Source organism: Leopardus geoffroyi, chromosome D1 (assembly GCF_018350155.1).
Source record: "Leopardus geoffroyi isolate Oge1 chromosome D1, O.geoffroyi_Oge1_pat1.0, whole genome shotgun sequence".
Lineage (NCBI taxonomy): Eukaryota > Metazoa > Chordata > Mammalia > Carnivora > Felidae > Leopardus > Leopardus geoffroyi.
The window spans coordinates 96,590,993-96,612,211 of record NC_059329.1 but is presented as its reverse complement, the minus strand read 5'-3'; the positions used below and the strand labels follow the sequence as shown (position 1 = coordinate 96,612,211).

The 21,219-nt window shown below is 51.9% G+C and overlaps 1 protein-coding gene across 1 annotated transcript in view; it reads right to left on the bottom strand.

Moving 5' to 3' along the window:
* The window catches only part of ACCSL (1-aminocyclopropane-1-carboxylate synthase homolog (inactive) like), a 54,189-nt gene extending 38,690 nt beyond the window's left edge, over positions 1 to 15,499 (bottom strand). The window contains exon 1 of the mRNA XM_045485036.1: positions 15,354 to 15,499. The gene's annotated coding sequence lies outside the window, so the exon portion shown is untranslated. The remainder of the gene's footprint in view (positions 1 to 15,353) is intronic.
* Positions 15,500 to 21,219: the final 5,720 nt, after the last annotated feature.

Genomic DNA, 21,219 nt, shown 5'->3' with positions numbered 1-21,219 from the left:
AAGGACTTAACACAGATCTGCCTCTTGCCACAGCCCAGGCTCTTTCTAGCAGGCTGCCTACTAGGAATTAGCTCCGGCCTTGAAAATGAACCAGTCTCCTGCTTGTTGCAGAAGTATTTTTGCAGGAGGTGGTATGAGGACTGGGCTTCCAGACGGAAGTGAAAGACCACCAGTCTGGCTCTTAGGAGGCTTTGGGTCTGGGTTCTGCCTCCAGCTCAAGGAGGGAAGAGGAGGCTTCTTGTCTTGGGACCGTACCTTCTCCACCCCTTCGGTGGGGAATAGAGGACCCAGAAGCCTCTCAGGCCGCAGACTCATGCCCTCCCGCTAAAGAGCCCTGACTCCCACTGCAGGGAAGCGAATGGGAGGCAGTGCCGCATCAGCAGGGAGAACAGAGATCTTAGAGCCATGCTGATTGGGGCCCAAGTCCGGTGTGGTTTTGGGGCAACGTGCTGAACTTCCCTGCCTCCGTTTCCCATCTGTAAAATGGGGCCTAATATAACTACCAACCTTAGAGTGTGCTGGGGGTGAACACCGATGTAATGTGTGAACTGGAGGCCTAGCCGAGGACCTGGCATGCGGTAAACAATGAGTACATGTGTTTACAAAGGGAGCCATTGACCTGTCACCGAGCGCTTGTCTAGCACTCGCCACGTGGCCAGCTCGGCGAGGTCGTTTGTCCAGAGCGGGTCACTCAGGCCTGTGATTATGGCGCTGACAGGGCTCACTGGCTCCCGGGCACTGCCCACAGTTGGGCCACCACGTTCCCGAGCGGAGGGAAGGCTAAGGTGTCAAGTCGCCATTGGCCCTGGACGGAGGGTGCTGAGACCCAGAGAGCACGACGATTTGCCTGTGATTTCTCAGGGTTGGGACAGAAGCCCACACTGGGGATGTGCTCCGGAGGTCCGTACCCCTTTGTCCCTCCGGATGTCTCTCCATGGTACCCCCTGCTGCACCACAGCACCGGTCCAGGTGGGTCCTCCTATTCTCCCGCCCCAGGGGCCACCCAAAGATAGAGTCCGGGCTTTCAGAGTAAGACTTCCAGAAGCTGCTCTGTGGCCACCAGCCTCCAAGACGTCCTCCAGTTATCCCACTTGCTGGAACCCACACCCTTGTGTGGTCTCCTCCCAAGTTGTACTGTGTGGCCAACAGAACACGGCAGAAGTGACTGCATGTCCCTTCTGAGATTAGGCCATAAAACTCCGCGCTTCTGCCTTGGGTTCTCTCTTTCTCTCCCTCAATCTTTCAGCTCATTGCCCTAGTGGAAGCCAGCTGACCCACCATACGGACATTCCGACAGCCCTGGGGCCGACATGGTGAGGAAGCGAATCTCTAAGAGCCACTGAGGAATCCAGGCCTGCCAATGCCCACAGGGTGAGAGGAAGCGGATCCTCCCCCTTCAGAGGACAGCAGTCCCAGCCTTCAGCTTGACAGCAACCTTAGGAGAAACCACGAACCAGAACCTCTGACCTTCAGCAACTGTGAGACAATAAAGGTTTCTTGTCTTAAGATGCTGTTTCGGGATCTTTTGTTTCGCAGCATTAGATAACTAATACACACCCCCTCCCCACCAATACCCGTGGGGTCAAAGCACAAAAGGACACTCTTCTGCTGTCACCCCCTCGGCAAGGCACTATAATTTCTTCCAGCCTCAGCTTCCTCAACAGTAAAAATGATGACAGGCCTTCTCAGGGCTGATATGAAGACCAACCGAGATGAGCTGAGAGTCGGAGGTGGCTTACTGGGGGGGGGGGGGGGGGGGGGGGGGTGAGGCACCACTCTAGGCTGCGAAAACCACATACAGCTCCCCCCACCCAGAGGTTCAGTCCACCAGGCCCCACGTGCCACTTTTTACACCGAGTGTTGTTGCCGCTGAGGTAGACCAGGCCGTCCTATTGTTTTGGTTTGGGTTTTTTAATTAAGCTGGGTTCGGTGGTGGTGGTGGGTGTTCTAGAATCACTGTATGCTCATGATATAACATTAAAATGGCTCAGGGGCACAAGGGCAGCTGACTCGGTTAAGCATCCGGTTCTTAACCTCGGCTCAGGGGCTCAGGTCACGATCTCACAGTTTGTGGGTTCGAGCCCCACATTGGACTCTACTCTGGCAGTGTGGAGCCTGCTGAGGATTCTCTGTTTCTCTTTCTCTCTCTCTCTCTCTCCCTGCCTCCCCCTCCCCTGCTCAGGTGCTCTGTCTCTCTCTCAAAATAAATAAATAAACTTAAAAAAAATTAAAAGAGTTCAAATATCCTATGAAATGAAAAGCCAATGTTTTCCCCTGTTCCCCACTCCAAACTCTGTCCCACTTAACAGAGATAACCAGTAAGACTTACTTACGTTCTCTTACATGAATTTCCTATGCATAGACAAGCATATTCATTTGTTTATATCATTTTTAACCAAAAAGTAATAGTAATATACACAGTTTTGCAATTTTGCTTTTTTTTTTTTTTTTAACACCGTATCTGAGACTTCTTTCCCTATTGAAATGTGTGGATCTACCTCATTTTCTTTCCTTCAATCATTTACTGATTACTCACAGAGCACCTAACACGTGCCAGACTCTGTTCATTTATGACACATTTAATGAGCACTTTCTGCGTTCTAGGCTCGGGTTTAGCCCAGGATTTCTCATCCTCGGCACTATTGACATTTGGGGCCAGATAATTCTTTGTTGTCGAGAGAAAGTGAACTCAAAAGGACACTGAGAAGGAACACTCTGGAGTCTGGAAGAACCATTCGAGAAAGCCATCCCGCAGCTTTATAATATTGCACAGTACAGATGGACACAATTTATTAGGCCATTTCCTACATTTCACATTTAATTGCTCTAATTTTTGTTTGCTGGCATAAATGATACTGCAACGGACATCTTCACACATCCATCTCCGCAAACAAGTCCAAGTATATCTGTGGAAATACAGTTCTCGAAGAGAATTGGCCGTGATCAAGGTGGATATGTCTTTAAATGTTTGCTAGTACTGCTAAATTGCCCTGCAAAATGTGGGTCAAATTTACAGCCCCCAAAACAGTAAAGAAGAGAGCCTGTTTCTCTAACTTAGACAGCACAGGTCTTGTTGATGGCTGAGCACAAAGTGGGCGTAAAGGCGGGGATGGGGGAGCGGAGGGAGGGGCAAGGACCAACCGGTAGCCCCACTGACCACAGCAGACTACTTCCGGGGCTGTCACCTCCTCCCAGGAACCCGCAGCAGCATCCAGGAAAAGATTTGACAAGATGGAGAGAGAAAGTCTGCAAAGAAGATACCTATCTTTTCTCCTACACCCATTCATAGCATCAGCACTAGGCTAATGCTTCCTTCATGTCAGCATTCAGTGTGCAAATACTTAGCAGGATTTTATTTTTACTTCATGGAAGTCCCCGGGACTCTCAGTTGGATGTGTTTGTCTTAACAGATAATTAGATAATCAGATAATAGATGATCAGATCATAGATAATCCTCACTGTCTTCCTCTTTGTGCACTCCCCAGGGAATAATCTCTCAAACACACACACACACACACACACACACACACACACACACACACACACTGTTTGTAAGGGGCTCCACCACCCACATTTTGGCCTCCGAACAGGCCAAAATGTCCTTCCAAATGGACAGTCTTGAAATATGTCTTCAGCATTTGTTTAGTGGGGGAGAAAAAAAAAGCTGATTTCATACATGTAAAAATTATGTCTCTCTCTTTTATGTTTAAAACAGCTTTAGTCATTAATCTATTCATTCAACAAATATTTATTGAGCACCCGCCATGGCTAAGGATAAGCAAAGATAGAGGGGAAGTGTAAGGATAGAGCTAACTTATATGGGTATGTTTACAAAGTCTTGGTCAAAATATGTTTCCAACTCCTTCCTAGCTTCGTGCTAAGTGCAGGGGACAGAATGATGAGCAAAAACAGATGTAGTCCCTGCACTCAAGGAGGTTATAATGAAGCGGGGGAGGCAGCCATTACTTAAACAAGCTCACTAATAAATCCACGGTTAGGACCACGATGAGCACCGTGGAAAACTGCTAGTGCCAGAGCTAGTGATGGGGGGAATTTGGCCTGACTCATGGGGGTTGAGAGGCTGGAGGTACCAGTTGAGAAGATGTCCAGGCAGGAGGCGACAGCAGCACGAATCCAATAGGTAGCAGGGGAGATGGAGAGACGTGAACAGATCTGAGATCCTTAGGAAGGAAAATCACAGTAGGACAAGGGGAAGGAGGAATAGGGGACTCCTGGGTTTCTGGCTCACGGTGGAGTCTTTTCCAGAGGATGGAAACATTGGGAAAGTCCCAGATTCCAGGCCCTGAGTGCAACACAATATTTTAACTTATTTGGACTTTTAATTCCCAGATTTTCCATCATGCCATTTGCCTAACTTGAGTCACCCTCACCGACTAGGGACAGAGGTAACTTACATGGATATGTTTACAACTTCTTGCTAAAAATTGGGTGCAAGCTCCTTAATCCTGGTTTTCACGGGAGTGAAACCTCACTCAGCTATCCGTACTTCTCGTTCCCTCTTCTATTTTTCAACTTTTCGTTGCCATTTTCCAGTGCAGACAACTTCTCAGGAGACCCAGGAAAGGGCTTTGACTTTAGATGAGCAAGTTCATTGCTTGCTTCTAGCTACCTGCACCATACTACACCATATCTGCCTGTGTGGTTCTGTCTCAGTTTCGACTACCCAGGATCTGCAAGGTAAGGGCATTGTCAATGCGTTGCTCGGCGACCTGCAGAGCCACTCAGCAGGGAGAGCTCAAGAGAGAAGGGAGACTTTGCCTCCTATGTTGTTATCTACCTGGACACGAGAGGGCTTGATTTCAATGTTGCCAGTCATGTAGCCAGCACACTACGAAGACCCAAGTCAACTTGGACCATTTTTCCATTTCATCGCCATCTCCCAGACTACTGTCTGCACGTACGAAGTGTTCAATATTTGTTGAATGAATGAATGAATGAATGGGAGGATGCTTTGTTATCGCTCATGTATGTGTCAGTCCCCTTAGTCTTCCATCACCAAAGAGTCAGGTGCAGGCAGCTCTGGCCTCACATTTAGCATCACTTAATAAGAGAGAAGATGTGTATGACCAGGAAGGACAGAGGGAAGAGAGAACCGAGGGCTGGTGAGGGTGACCTGTCTTCTCAGAGTGAGGACACTTTTTCCATGAGCAGCAGAGTCCCTGATTCTGAGATACACAATTTGTTCACATTTTTATAGTAGGGGTACCTGAATGGGCCTCCCAATTGATAAATACGTTTAAAAAGACATCTATTTTTCCTGTCCCTCCAAAGAACTAGGATAAAGTCAATGGTTTGTCTTATAATGGATGGAAATATGTAGTATATTCATTTTTAAAACACTATCCTGAGGGTGCCTGGATGGCTCAGTCAGTTGAGCGACCAACCCTTCATTTCAGCTCAGGTCATGAACTCACGGTTCGTGCAGTGCTGAAAGCATGGAGCCTGCTCAGGATTCTCTCTCTCTCTCTCTCTCTCTCTCTCTCAAAATAAACAAACATTAAATAAACAAATAAATAAACAAACAAATAAATAAATAAAACACTATCCTGGCCCCCAGCGCATTTCATCACATCAGCCCGACAAGACATCTCGGCGCTCCACTGGGGACGCAGGCCCTAGCGGTCAGCCTCGTTGTCTGCTCCCCTAGCCACACATTGACTCTGCACTTGCCCAGTGGCCCTCATCCTTCACAGTCCTGTTAGGCTGCACCAGGAATGCTAAGAACAAGGGCTCTTTGGGCCTTTGACCCAGACATTGATGGGTCCCCACTGCAGTCCCGGCCTCCGGTCCTCACTGCCCAGAGGGGGCTTCCCAGAGAGGGGCTTTGCTTCAGGACTCACTGGGATGCAGCTGAGGCCCCTCATCAGGGGTCACCAGGAGAGGCCTGAGCCCCCCTAGACCTCAGAAGGCCAGAGGACAAGGGAAGGTGGAGGATTTCGCCTCACCAAGAGGGAAGGCACACGTAATAGTGTCAAGACTCACCTGCCGTTCTGAGGCACCAGAAGTCAGCCTGCTCCCTGCGCCTCCCCCAGGCATCCAGGGCCTCCCTGAGGCCCGGGCATAACCCCAAATGTAACCCTGCTGATGGCTAAGCCTGTAGGTGGTGTTGGATTCAGACAGCACAAATGACAGTTCACAATTAAATAGGTTCTTTCTTAACTCACATTTCTTTAAAAAAATGTTTTTTAATGTTTATTCATTTTTAAGAGACAGAGCGTGAGTAGGGCAGAGGCAGAGAGGGAGACACAGAATCAGAAGCAGGCTCCAGGCTCTGAGCTGTCAGCACAGAGCCTGACGTGGGGCTTGAACTCCTGAACTGTGAGATCATGACCTGAGCCAAAGTCTGACGTGCAACCAACTGAGCCACCCAGGCGCCCCTAACTCCCATTTCTTTTTTTTTTTTTTTTAATTTTTTTTTTCAACGTTTATTTATTTTTTGGGGGACAGAGAGAGACAGAGCATGAACGGGGGAGGGGCAGAGAGAGAGGGAGACACAGAATCGGAAACAGGCTCCAGGCTCTGAGCCATCAGCCCAGAGCCTGACGTGGGGCCCGAACTCATGGACCGCGAGATCGTGACCTGAGCTGAAGTCGGACGCTTAACCGACTGCGCCACCCAGGCGCCCCATCCTAACTCTCATTTCTTAAAGGGTTCTTAAGAGACCAGTTCATAGCTCTGGGCGACTTTTTTTTTACATTCAGTTTTCTTCTTCTCCCAATTTTGTTTCCTGCCTCTGTTCTCTGGTGCTCCCTTCCAGCTCTCCTGGTCCCTCTTCTCTGAGTCCTGGCTATGGCTATGGACTGCCCTGCACTAGGCAGCCCTCATCCCCCAGGCGGACAAGAGAAACAACAGAATCCTCTTTAGCAGCTGAGGGAAGCACAGGCCTGGGGACACTGACACCACCTCACCCTTGTCCTATTCAACAGCAAAGGCAGGTCACATTTATGGGACACCGGAATTGTGTTTAATTTTAATTACAACAAGAACACTAGAAGGTAACATTATTTATTAAGAATGTGGGCGGGGCGCCTGGGTGGCTCAGTCGGTTGAGCGTTCGACTTCAGCTCAGGTCACGATCTCGCGGTCCGTGGGTTCGAGCCCCGCGTCAGGCTCTGGGCTGATGGCTCAGAGGCTGGAGCCTGTTTCCGATTCTGTGTCTCCCTCTCTCTCTGCCCCTCCCCGTTCATGCTCTGTCTCTCTCTGTCTCAAAAATAAATAAACGTTAAAAAAAAAAAAAAAAAAAAGAATGTGGGCTCATGGAGACAGACGCTTTGGCTCTGACAATCACTGGCTACGTGACCTTGGACCTCAGTTTCCTTATCTGTAAACAGGACTAGCATTGGCACCTTCTTCCGAGAGTTGTCCGGAAGATGGCACCCGTCGATGCAGGCGGCCCGCATCTGGCAGGCATTCAGCCTGTGTTACCAGGTGCCTTGGACCATTTACAGCAGCAAACTTAGGAGACAGGTTCTGTCACCATTGGCATTCTACAAATGGGGAAACAGAGGCCCCGAAAGACTCAATAGCCCACCCAGGCGGGCACAGGTCACACGTAGGAGGCCTACTCTTCAAATTCAGGCAGCTGGCTCCAAGCTCACCTTCTAAACCACTGAGCTCAGGGTCTCAGCAAATCCTCCTTTTACAGACGAGGAAAACGAGGTGCAGACGAGTCCTGCTCACCGCAGCAGCAGAATAGGACGGTCCCTAGGGTGTCGATCAGTTCCCCCAGCCCTGCTCTCTGCCCTGACAGCTCCAGGACATGCCCAAGAGGTGACCAGAGCACAAACAGATCCCTGCAGGCCAGGTACCTGGCCCTGGGCCGGTGGGTCACCTCTCTTAGCTTTCTATAATCTGATCACATCCCGAGGAGGACGTATCTAAACTCACAGTGGTCGGGGTCCCCACCACCACCCCCAAAAGCAGTCACTGAGCACCTGCTTATGGCCTGGAGTGAGTGGCAGCCATACAGGACGACCTCCTGGGGTGTGAGAGGCTTTTGGGAGGTGTCCCTTGGGTACTGAAGTATCGCCACGTCCAGGTTGATGGGAACGATGGGACAGAAGCCCAGAAACTGGCTGGAGGGTCAGCAGCTACGCCTTGCTCCAGGCCAGACCAGTGCCCCATGTACGCAAGTCCTGGGTGGACGCCGTCTGGTGCCTTCTTCCTACCCTCAAGTGCCTGATGCAACCTTGAGAGAGAGAGAGCTGAACCCCGTGTGCTATTTCCAGGAGTTGAAACAGGTGTCACTGCACCACCCAAACCATCACCCACACTGTCTTATGACCAGAGGAGTAAGGGGAGCGTGTACAGAACGCCTCCAGTGCGCCAGCCCTGGGCTTGCTCGTTCCATCCTTCGTTGTTTCGTTCAACCCCCACCACAAACCCACAAGGCGTGCATTATTATCCCTATTTACCAGAGGAGAAGCCGAGGCGCAGAGGGGTTAAGCGTCTAGCCTAAGGTCACACAGCTCCTGGGTGTCAGAGGCCAGGTTCAGGAATTGCCTTTCCCCTTACACTTGGGTGTCTTTTCTTGGACCGATTCCAAGGCCTTCCCCTATGAGGCAACGGGGACGTGGTTTGAGGGACCAGCTTCCTTCTAGGACAAAGAGGACCTAAGTGACGCATGACTGAACAGCCACCTAGAGGTCTATTTCGCGGGGGAGTGCGGGGTAGATCTTGAAGCCCCTCGCTTTTGCCCAGACACTCCCCAGAAGCAGCGGCTCCAAATTCCGCATCCAAGAGGGGCATCTGGGAAATCTCGGGCTGTGGGGCCTCTTTCCCTGGCCGGCTCTGGCTTGTCTGGCCGGGAGGGGGGGCCTGGAGCCGGGGGCCTCTTCTCTTAAACTGATTTTAAATAAAAGTCAGCCCCCAGAGAGTCATCCATCAGAGGGAGAAAGAGCCTGTGACACCGTTGGGGCAGACCCGAGGCAGTCCGCCCCGCGGCTCCCTGCCCCAAGGGGCTGCAAGGTGGCACGCCTCTGGCCTTGTACGGGCAAAATCCTCCTGCAAAGCAAGCTTTATCTCTATTTTAGGCCCCGAGGGTAGTGTCAGTCTCTCCCCTCAGCTCTCCTTGGCTCAAACGTCAGCCAGGCCTGCCAGGACCCTGACGCAGCCAGGAAATGGGGGGAATTAGCTTGAGTCCCCAATCTCAGGGAGAAGGAGATCACCAAAAATAATAAGAAAAATAATAACAATAGCCACAACTAGCTGTTATTTCCACCAGGCATCATACTAAGAGCTTTTCATCCATTGTTTCTTTAAGACCTTAAAGAGGTGGGCAGCATCATTATCCTTCCTTCCCAAGCGCCTTCTAGAAGTTAGGTAATTTGCCCAAGGTCACATGGTCATCTAGGGGCTGCAGAGCCAGGCGCATTGGCTCTCAGCCACTCGAACGAGCTGGATCCAGCTGGCACACGGAGCTGGAAGGGGCCTCAGCCTGCATCCAAGCCAACGCCTCCAGCCCACAGGGGAGCCTGGGTCTCCAGGCTGCTCGTCGGTGGCAGATCCAGGCACCCTGCCCTGGGCACCCTGCCCCTAAGCCTCTAGCCACGTCCTGGCTGTACACAGCCCAGCCCTCCTGAGCCAGGTCCAGTGCTGGGATCCAAGAGAAAACAGTCTGCGCAGAGAAAGGCTGGAAACCCTGTGGGCAGCTGGGGAAGGGGTGGGAGGGGGCTTTGGGCCCTAGCCACGGTTCGGAGAAAAGATGGGGCTAGAGGGACACCACAGACCAGCCTTCCACTGCACTTTGGCATTTGGGCAGGTTCCTTGCACCACACATCTCTGGGATCAGACAGACCTGGGTCCAAAGCTAGCTTCTGCCACTCAGCAGCTGTTCGGCCCTAGGCAAAATCCTCAACGCCTTGGAGCATTGCTTTCTCCATCTGTAAAATGGGGTTAATGGGTCTCCGGGATCTTCCAGTTGTTGAGAGAATTAGATGTAGCATGACAACCTGTCCACGTTTGCCTGGAACTGGTGCGGGGAGTGGTGGTGCGGGTGTGGTCTCTGGGGGAAGCTTTAAAACTGGGAATGCCCCAGGGAAACCAAGATGAGTTGTCACCCGGTAAGATCCAGAATGCAAAGCACGGAGCAGAGAGCCTGGCCCAGAACACACTCAAGGCACACAAACTGTTTTGCATTAACAAGCCCACTCCTCAGCTGGGGCTCCCTACATCAGCCCTGCCTCACTGCAGGGGATTTGCCACTGGAGTCCCAGAGCAGAACAAAGCCCAGTACTGCCCTGGCGGGGAGGGAGGCCCTCCTCGCAGAGGAACCCCTTTGTCCTCAGAACCCTTCCCTCCCCATCCTGGCAGGCTGGGTGCCAGCCATAATTACAGAATCACTTATTCACAGAAGCCTGCACGTGCAGCCCCCGATCAGCGGTAATTAGGCATCTAAGGGGGTTTGAAAGCCCATCAGCCGATGCCGCGGCGAGGGGGTGCTGAATGGGACAATCAGCCTCACCAGGCAGGGGTGCTGGGGGCAGGGAAAGATTGGGAGTCGTGGGGAGGCAGCCATTGAAACAGCTCCCCCCCACCCCTCTACAGCTGTCGTGTAGATGAAGGGGTGAGGGTGTACTTGCTGGAATCCGAAAGCGCCAGGCAGACTGACATGGGGGAGAAGTGGTGGGTGGGGAGGGGAGGGTCTCTGAAGACAGGGCCACCCTCATCACTGCAGCATGCCCCACAAAAGAGATCTTCCACAAGTGTCCTCAACGTCCTTCATTAGGGGCCCACCCTTTTGAAGTAGGTATCGCCTCCCTGTTGGGAAGTCTCATCTAAACAGGAAAGAACTTCTCTAAAGAGCTGCTTCTCCAACCGGAAAGTGCTTGCAAATTACCAGGGTTCTTGCTGAAATGTAGATTCTGGTTTGGGGATCCAGGGAGGGTCCTGAAATTCTGCATTTCTTTTTTTTTTTTTTTTTTTTTTTTTTTGAGAGAGAGAGAGGGTGCAGGTGAGTGAGGGGCAGAGAGAGAGAGAATCCCATGAGGGGGAGAGAGAGAGAAGGGAGAGAGAGAGAGAGAGAGGTGGGGCTCGCCGGAGTTCATGTCTTACCCCAAGCAGGGCTCAAGCTCACCCAAGGCGGGGTTCGAACTCACACACGGTGAGATCGTGACCGGAGCCACAGTCAGATGCTAAACAACTGAGCCACCAGGGCACCCAATGAAATTCTGCATTTCTAACCGGCTCCCAGATGCTGCCGATGTCCTCATGTTGGACCACAGTCTGAGGAGCGAGGTTCCAATGCATCTCTGGGGATGGCGTGGGCAGAAGGGAGAGGAAGACCCTGGGGTCATTTTCCTGCTCTGTGACATTGAGCAAGCCCCCTAAACTCCCAGAGCCTCGTTATCCTAACACAGAAAAAAGGGGACATTGTGTCTGTATCATTGGGCTGTGTTATGAACAAAATGGAAAAGCAGCTGAAAATACGCCTTCGTGAGCTGCAGAATGGCATGTCGGGGAGCAGCGGGACCTCAGCTTGGCGCAGCTCACCCAGAAAGCCGTGGGTGGGGGTAGGGATCAGCCTGAGCTCAGATGTCGGAACTGTTTCTCTCACCTCTTGATCTTGGGTCTGTGGGTGGTTTGGGGGTCCCCAAGGGGGGCACATGGGTGGGCAGACACCAAGAAGAGCTTGGCCCAGGACAACCTGATCCGTGCCCTTCCCCTGACTTGCATTCCTGACTGTCCTGCTCCAGGTTCTTCCGGCTCCAAGCTTCTGTGCAGTGGCTCTAGCTGCCTGGGATACTCTCCTCCCCTTCACCTGACTCATTCCCGAGAGCTCCTTGGCCTCAGTTTCCCTTGGTTGCAGGTAGTGAGGCAGTCTTTGCTCAAGGGCCAGGGGGCCTGGTTCTGGTGATCCTGTCCCCAGCGCCTGCCACCCACCCCCACCCCCACCCCCCGCACCAGATGCCTGGCCTTGCTCAGCCAGCTGCAGCCCCTCTCACGCACCGTCACCTTCCTGTCTCCAGCCCACAACTCCAGAAGGAGTGCCTCCCTGCCTGCCAGCTGAGGACCTGGGCGAGGCTCTTCCCTGTGAGGCACCTACAGTCTCCTGGGTAACAGGTGCCCCCCCCAGCAGGACACAGACCCACAGCCCACAGGCAGCATCTGGTAGTGAGCTTCTGGAAACCTCCCAGCCTGCCTCCCCATGCCGGCAACCAGAAGGGCAGGTGAAAAGACAGGGTGGAGTCTGAAGGACTAATGGGCCCTGAGAAGCGCCTTCCACAGCCCTTGGCCACTGAAACCTGGGCTTTGTTATAATTTTTCTCTCTCACTCTTTTTAAAAACAGGTTTCTTGGGGTGCCTGGCTGGCTTAGTCAGTAGAATGTGTGGGTCTTTATCTCAGGGTCATGAGTTCAAGCCCCATGTTAGGTGTAGAGATTACTTTAAAAAATTTTTTTAGGTGGGGTGCCTGGGTGGCTTAGTCGGTTAAGCGTCCGACTTCAGCTCGGGTCATGATCTCACAGTCAGTGTGAGACTTCAGCACCTGGAGTCTGCTTCGGATTCTCATCTCCCTCTCTCTCTGACTCTCCCCCACTCACACTCTGTCTCTCTCAAAAATGAATAAATGTTAAAAAAAAAAAAAAGGTTTTTTTTTTTTTAATTTTTAGGTGCGCCTGGCTGGCTCAGCCAGTTGAGTGTCTGACTTTGGTTCAGGTCATGACCTCATGGTTCATGAGTTCAAGTCCCGCATCGGGCTGTCTGCTGTCAGTGTAGAGGCTGCTTTGGATCCTGTCTCTTTCTCTGCCCCTCCCCAGCTCGTGCTTTCCCTCTGCCTCAAAAATAAATACAAAACATTTTAAAAATTTAAAAAAAAAATTTTAACCACAGGTTTTTAGTAATTGAGTTACTTTTCTGCAAAATGCCATAACCTTTTATATTTAGGAATGTTTATTATGAAATAATTCAGATGAACCAAAAAGTCTTACCCATGAACACCCACCCAGTTTAAGCAATAAAACACCGCCTGCATAGCTGTGGCCCCTCTGCACGTCGGCGGGGTCACATTTTCTCCCTCCTCGTTCCCAGAAGGGCCACCCTCACAGTGCCCCATCCAGACCCTGTAGCCCTGAACAAGGCCATAGCAGCAGTCACTCTCTCTTGTAGACTAGCTTCTCCACAGGCACTGGATTTTGCATCTTATCTCACCGAATCTCCACAACAAAAATCACTGCCAGGTAAGTTGACTATCCCCATTTTGCCAGTGAGGATTCTGAGGCCCAGAGAGGTTAAAACGTCACACAGCATTCAGACCCATAGAAGGCAGCTTCCCAAATTGCCCTTTTCCAGATGCCAATTTAGGCTTGGGAGGGCCCCGAGTAAGGGAGGGGTGGCCCCTGGGGAATGATGGCCTGATGGCAGTTCTCAAGGCCCAGTCTCTTGGGGAAGTGAGCTGTAAAACCATGAGTTGGCTGCAGGGACTAATTTGGCCTTCCTGTGTCAGGCCAGAGAAGCCATAAACAGAAACCAGAGGAGACATGTTTACTAACTGCCAGAGACCCCCATGTCACAAGCTTGCTCTGAAAACCATCTGGGATGCATCTTCTTCCAAAGAGTGGGTTTTTCCTGGGGGTCCTTTGTACCCCACCTGGGTGCCACCAGGCCAGCTCAGAGGCAAGAAGGTCTGGAAGGAGTCTGAGGAGATAGTCCTTCAAGGTCAGGCTCCAACAAAGCCCAGAGCAGCATGGGGACGCTCAGTCCCACTAGAATGCACGCCCACACGGTCTTGGGTCACAGAGCACAAGAGGAGGGAGGGCTTGTGTCACCTGGCCCAGAAGCAGGGACAAAGGAGCAGGGACAAAGGCTTTCCCTACCTCCTTGCTTGCAGATGGAAAAAACAGAGAGAGAGAGAGAGAGAGAGAGAGATAAAGACTGTAATTGCAAAACCATTTCCTTCTCCCTGATCGCCTGTCACCAAGGCCCCCTCCCTGAGCCATTAATACTGGGAACAAGCCGTTCTGCCTCTGAGAGGACCTGTTACTCAGGGTGCAGGGGGGTGAGGGGTACCAGGGAAAAAGGGACTCTGATCTCCGCAGCCCTTTCAACATCCAGGTGGGAGAAGGAGCCTGTGGGGAAGCAGGGCTCAGCTTCCTTCTTACACTCGGACTAAACCCCTTCATCCCAGCCCTTCCCACCCTGCAACCCCTGCGTTCTAAGGCAGAAGCCGAGCCTCCTTTTCTAGAATTCCTCCTGTCCACTTAAAGTTTGTGTTTATAATTAGCTCCGAACAGGGTGGGTGGGATCTGTCTCACAGTTTCCTGAATGGATGCGGGAACGCGTGAGTGAGTCTCCATTTAACAGATGGGCAAAGTGAGGCCACTGGCAGGTCACCAGCGCAAGAGACACCGACTTCCATTCCTTTCCCCTAAATCTTATAGCATTTCCCAATTTTAATAATTTTGAAATTTCTCCTCCTTTTTTTTTTTTTAAACCTGGATGCCTGTTGCTGCTGCCAGCAAAAGTCTGAACGGAAAGAGCCAGAAAAGACCCGTGGGCAAAGCTGGAAGCAAGCCACCACCCAAAGCTGGGAAGCTTGTTTCGCTCCTGATTGCAAGCACAATTCACCGTTGGGATTTCATTTTGCATACAAATAATGAGTACCACTCACCAATTTTTCTGCTGGTAGATGGGTCCCGGTGTCCACACTGCCTGTTATTATGTGTCTGTTTATGGTTCTGTCTCCCCTACAAGACTCCTCGCTCCTTGCGGGTAGAGACTCTATCTTAGCACATCTCTGTGACCCCTATGCCCAGAACAGAACCTGGCACAAAACAGGAGCTTACTTAATGTTACTATTATTAATGAATAGTTATTATTAATGAATGATAACAATACTGGCTACCGTATGTCAAGAAGGCAGCTCGGTGTAAAAGTTATAAGCTCCAGGGGTGCCTGGGTGGCTCAGTCGGTAGAGCGTCTGACGTCAGCCCAGGTCAGGATCTCACAGTTAGTGAGTTCGAGCCCCACATCGGGCTCACTGCTGTCAGTGCAGAGCCCGCTTCAGATCCTCTGTGCCCCTCTCTCTCTCTGCCCCTCCCCCACCTCAAAAATAAATACACATTTAAAAAAATAGTCATGAGGATGAGTTCGAGAATCACACTGCCTGGGTTTGAATCTAGCCTCAATTTTCTTAACCTCAGCCTCCTATTCTGTGAAATGTGCTGACAGTATTTATTTCATTGGGTCAAATACAGGATTAAATGGCTCTGGCCAGCCTAACCTGGCTAACATTTATACCTGGTGGTGACAATGATGTGGAACACCTCCATGTACTCAATTCCTCCAAAAGGACACCCCACCCCTCCACTCCCACCCCGGCTCAACCATTTACATACCTCCTCTCGTTTCATTTTCACGATCCCTTGTTTAGGGAGGTGCTGCTATAATTCTCTTTTCACAGATGGGGAATTCGAGGCTCAAAACAGTTAAGAAACTGTAGAGCTGGGATTTACACCAAGGTTTGCCTGGTTCCAGACGCCGCACTTTTTTTTTTTCCTCTTTTTTTTTTTTAAATATTTATTTAAAAAAAAAATTTTTTTTTTAACATTTATTTATTTTTTTGAGACAGAGAGAGACACAGCATGAACGGGGGAGGGGCAGAGAGAGAGGGAGACACAGAATCGGAAGCAGGCTCCAGGCTCTGAGCCATCAGAGCCCGACGCAGGGCTCCAACTCGCAGACCGCGAGATCGTGACCTGAGCTGAAGTCGGACGCTTAACCGACTGAGCCACCCAGGCGCCCCACAGACGCCTCACTTTTAACTACCATGCCATGCTGACGGCGATTTGGTGACCGCGAGAGAGACTGTTGCGTGGCTAACCCAGCACCCACTCCCCTTCTCCCTTGCCTGTCTCCCCCACAGATGAAGAAGGAAGGCATTCTCTTCCCATGAGGCGAGGCCAAGAGGATTGCAGAGAGCAGCCACCAGCACCGCGGAGCCCTCGAACCAAAGTCTTCAGCTGCTTGAATCTAGCCTCTCGTGGAGGATAAACAAAGCCACAGTTGTTTTAGCCACTGTTCATTGGGGTTTCTATCACACACGGCCCAAAGCCTTCCTGATGCTACATTGGCAATAAGTAACCCGTATCTCCGGGTGTTCACACCCGCTTCTTGGCTGGGTGAACCCTAAACATATACATCTACTTTTGATTTTCCCCAAACCTCACTGAAACAATAGCCGAAGGATGATTTCTAAGGCACGCAGCTCCAAGGATCGCGAGGTCAGGAAAGGAAAAAGCTGCTTGAAAAAGTTTGCTACTGGTAAACAGCCACGCAGGTTGCCTCTGACTTCGCAGACCCCGGCAAGCTGAATCCTGAGCCTGCGCGTGGGGAAACATGGGGAGTTCACCTCATTTGCACGGCAGAATCTCCCAGAGGATCAGGATGCCTGGAAGTGGATGTTGGGGGGAGTGAGGTTTGAGATGAGCTAAAATAAGGGGACTGGCTGAAAGGTCTTAGAACAGCAGTTAGAGTCCCAGATCCCCTTTTCCATTCCTTGAGGTTGGGCAACCCCTCCCACCCTGGCTCTCCCACCCAACCCCACCCAAGCAGAAGAGGCGAGGGAACTAGAAGAATCTCTGGAACTCCAACAGCCCAAAAGAAACTAACACCAGGGGTTTCCAAAAACAGTTCAGTCAGACAACCCCACAGCGGAGCAGCAACATGGCACTCTCTGTTCGGCTGAAAGGGAAAACACAAACACTGATGCCTGGGTCCTACCGCAGGAGGTCCCAGTTTAGTTGGTCTGGGATATGGCCTGGGCATTGGGACCTTAAAATCTCCCCACTTGAGCATCATGTGAAGCCAAGGCGAGGACTTCTGTTGAAGGACATGAGTTCTGCCACACTGAGGCCCATGAAAGCTGCCCTGAGTCCCCAAGGCAGAAGCTTCTGGAAACATCTGGAATGTGGGTCCAAGCTTCATCTCCAGTTCAAATTGCCCGAGGGACAGAATCTGTAGCTCCACCAGATGCCCGAAAAGCACCTCAAGTTCAGACACAAACTCATGATCTTTACCCTCAGACCTGGCCCAGGTGTCTTCATCTCAGGGACGGGCACTGCCATCCTCTCCTTAGCAGAAGCCAGCATCCTAGGATCCATCCTGGACATGCCCTATAAACTCTACCTTCTATGCATCTCCCACATCTGTCCACTTTGGTCCATCTCTGTCTGCTGCACCCACACCATGCTACCATCAACTGTCTTTGGAGCACGGCAGTCTTTTCCCCACAGCCACTTGTGTGCCTCTGTCCATTCTCTATGCCATGACAAGCAAGACGATCTCAAAACGTCAAATCTAGCCACACCATTCTTCTGCGAAAAGCCGTCCTTGGTGCATTTGTTTCCTGGAGCTGCTAAAACAAAGTGCCCCAGACCGGGCAGTTTTGACAACAGAAATGCATGGTCTCACCATTCTGGAGGCCCTCACCTGAGATCAGGTGTGGGCAGGGTTGGAGGACTGTGATGGAGAACCTGCTCCATGCCTCTCCTCTGGCTTCTGGGAGCCTCGGGCACTCCTGGGCTTGTAGACAGCTCTCCCTGTGTCTTCACATGGCCTTTCCTGCCTCTGGGTCACGTTTCCCCTTTTTATAAGGCTATTGGTCATATTGCATTAGGGTCCACTCTAATGATCTCATCCTAACTTGACTGTCTACAAAGACCCTATTTCCAAATAAGGTCACATCTGCAGGTACTGGGGAGTAGGACTTCAACATCTTTTAGGGGGCATGTGTGAGGAGGGACACATTTGACCATAACACCCGGCTTCCTATTGCTTTTAGGATAAAAATCAAACACTTCCCCTGTCCTCTGTCCCAACTGGTCCGGTGGGGGCTGACCTGGCTACCTTTCCTGCTTTGTTCTCTCTCTTGCTCTCCAGGCTCCAAACACACCAGCCTCCTTCCTCTTAAATGCACTGGGTTCCTCACAACTGGACACAAGTCATATCGGACAGTTCCTACCACTGTCTTCTTGGGTACAGAGCCCTCTCCTTCCTGCCTCCTTACCGACTGCACTGCCCCCCCTTCCCCACCCCAGCCTTCCCACCCTCACTCCCCGGTCAGGTCACGTTTCCTAGCACATGCTCTCATTGTCCTCTCCACCTTGTTAGAACATCCACCTTGCAATGAGCTATTTATGCTCAGGCTTCTCCACCAGAACATAAGCTCCCTGAAGAGAGACACTAAATCAATTCTGTTGACAGCTGAGGCACATAGGGTCTCGTGCATGTCCTCAACACGTGTGGATTATCAGCTGCGTGGTGAGAACAGCAGTCATTGAAAATATCCTCTTTCCGCATAGCGGTGAGCAGCCTTCTTAGTGGCTGTGGAACCAGAGTCTTGGGCTGGAATCCCAGTGCTACAATTCCACAGCTGTGTGTCTGTTGGGCAGGTCACCCAACCTTCCTGAGCTGGAAAATGGGTCTAACAACACCCTCTCCCATCTCCTGTAATACCCACGAGGGTGCCCAGCACCCAGTAGGCTTTCATGGAGGTTCGTTCTCCTCTGCTGAGAAAGAGTATGGACCCCAGAGTCAGGGTGGGGGGTGGAAGGAGTCCCTGTGCCTCCCCCAAGTCACTCCCCCATCTGGGGTGTGTTTTACCCTGTCCAGTGTGGGAACTGGACTAAACCATTGGTCTCAATTCTAACAGATGCAATACCCCGTTTTTAAAATAAATATTTAGAAACACCCCCTTGACCTCCCCAAATGAAATTCTCAGAAACAAAAAATTATCCAGTCGCTAATCTGAAATACAAACACACACACACACACACACACACACACACACACACACACATACAACACAGTGTTCTAACTCTGATACAAGGGAGAAACAAAAGGAAAGCATTTTGCAATAAAGTCATGGGCGTTTTAGGGGCGCCTGGGTGGCTTGGTCGGTTAAGCGTCCGACTTCGGCTCAGGTCATGATCTCACGGTCCGTGAGTTCGAGCCCCGCGTCGGGCTCTGGGCTGACAGCTCGGAGTCTGGAGCCTGTTTCAGATTCTGTGTCTCCCTCTCTCTCTGCCCCTCCCCTGTTCATGCTCTGTCTCTCTCTGTCTCAAAAATAAATAAACATTAAAAAAAATTTTTTTTTTTTTAAAGTCATGGGCGTTTTAAAACTATTTGAATAATGCTAAGAGTACATCGAAGGCCTGAAGAAACAGAGACTGGCACATACGGAGAGAGATAGATACAAACTTCAAATGTCACGTGGCCGCTGTGAACACAGATCGCTACAGCGACAAACCCACGACCTGGACACCCCAGGGGCATCGCCGGGGAGGCCGCTTTCTGAGGTGAAAAACTCCTGGTAAAGTTCGCAAAAGAACAAAAGAGATTAATTGACGCAGCAGTTGCAATCCAGGAAAATTACGCGAATATAAAAACGCAAGGAATACTTTGTGTTCAGATGTAAAACAGAATTATACCGAGGCTCAGATGCTTAAAAACAGATTTCCCCCTACGACAGTTCTCAGAGCATGGTCCCCGGTATCACCTGGGAACCGTTAGAAACACACACCCTTTGGCCCGCTGCAGACCCACTGGATCAGGAACTGTAAGACGAAGCCCAGCGGTCTGTTTTCAGGCCTTGCATGTTCGAGGATGAGAAGCACTGTCCTACAGGAATATACGGCTGCACGGGCAGAGGTGGCCCAGGGCGCAGGATGGTTCTTACATGGCCCAGATTCTGCGGCTTCCTCGGCCAGTGTATGCCCCAGTCCCGGCAGCAATATAAAATGCCCCCACTAAGTTCTAAACATTCCCCAGGGAGGACCCCTGGGCTAGGGTTTCCTGAGATTCTTGGCCTTGGAGTGAGGCTGGCTGAGGAGGGGGCAGGCGTTGCAGTTGGGCAGGAGGTGGGGCAGGAAGCCGAGGGGCGGGGCTGGCCAGGCTGCCCGGTGCTCTAGGTGACACTGTTCTGCCCCCGACAGCGACAGCGAGGGGTGGGGGTGAGGGGTGGGGGTGAGGGGTGGGGGAGGCCTGTTTTCTGCTTCCCATGGCTGGAAGTTTTGAGCGGCAAAGAGGCTTGGCTCTCAAAGAGCCTTTCAAACTGCAACCGAGCGCACTTGGCCATAGAAATAAGCCTGGTCTCCACTACTGGATGGTGTGCTGCGGCTTCGGAGAAGCAGCTGTGACCATCTGGAAGATTAGGACGTTATGCAGGACACAGCCCAGACTACTCCTGACGAAGGAGGAAGAGCAGCAGTCGGCAGGGGTCTGGACTCACGCAGCTCGAAAGCCCTGTCCCCGAAACCCTGACAGAGCCCTCAGTCCACCAAGAGAGCACTTGACCTCGAGCCACCCTCCAGCCCCACGTGGGCTTCCCTGAGCCCCACCCCCATCCTGATGCATGGCGGGGGCGGGGGGGGTGGGTCAGCCTCGCTCTCTGCCCAGCAGAAGAGGAGGGGCTGTAACCCGTGAATTAAGCTGTGTCAGTCCCACATGGTGAGGCGCGTGGGGGCAGCCAGGCCGGCAGCCCAGCCCCCTTCACGGTGGCCTGGGGGGTCTGCCCAACGGTCTCCACACACACACAGAGGGGCGACTAGAAAACCGGCGTCAGCCTGGTGGCTGTACTGGCAGGGATGGTCAGTGATCACCGAAACCCGAGCTCCCTGCTCTTTCCAGGGCACATGGCTAGACTCCGTTTCCCACGTCCCCTGCTCCCAGGCCAGGCCGTGTGACGGAGCTCTGGGCAATGGGACATGAGCTGAAGCAAGGCTCTGAAGAGCAGCTGTACCTCCTCCACATTCTTTCTCTGCCAGTCGGATGCAGAAGACACCTAAATAGTGGCAGAGCCACCAGCTCAAGGGAGGGAGCCGGCCTCGGCCTCCCCAGATCAGAGCGTGGAGGAAACCCACAGGCAGCCCGGCCAGCGTTGGCCTGAGGCTCAAGTGAGAAATGAACACCTATTATGTTTGCCCCATTATCCACGTTGGGCTCTGCTTGTTGCTGCTTGTTGCTAGCTAGTGGATGCTAGCTGACGCATTCCGTCCCACCAGCCTGTGGGGACCCTCTCCCCCCCAGTGGAGCGTGAATCTCTAACACTGAACCCCCCACACGCATGTGCCCTCGCACACGCATCCACCAAAATCCACGGTATGCCGGTACGCCACACCAGGGATAGGCTCTGGGGGCACAAGGTACATGTGACGCGTTCCTGCAGAGCGGCTGAGGGGGGGAGCCTGGGGGGACACCTGGGTT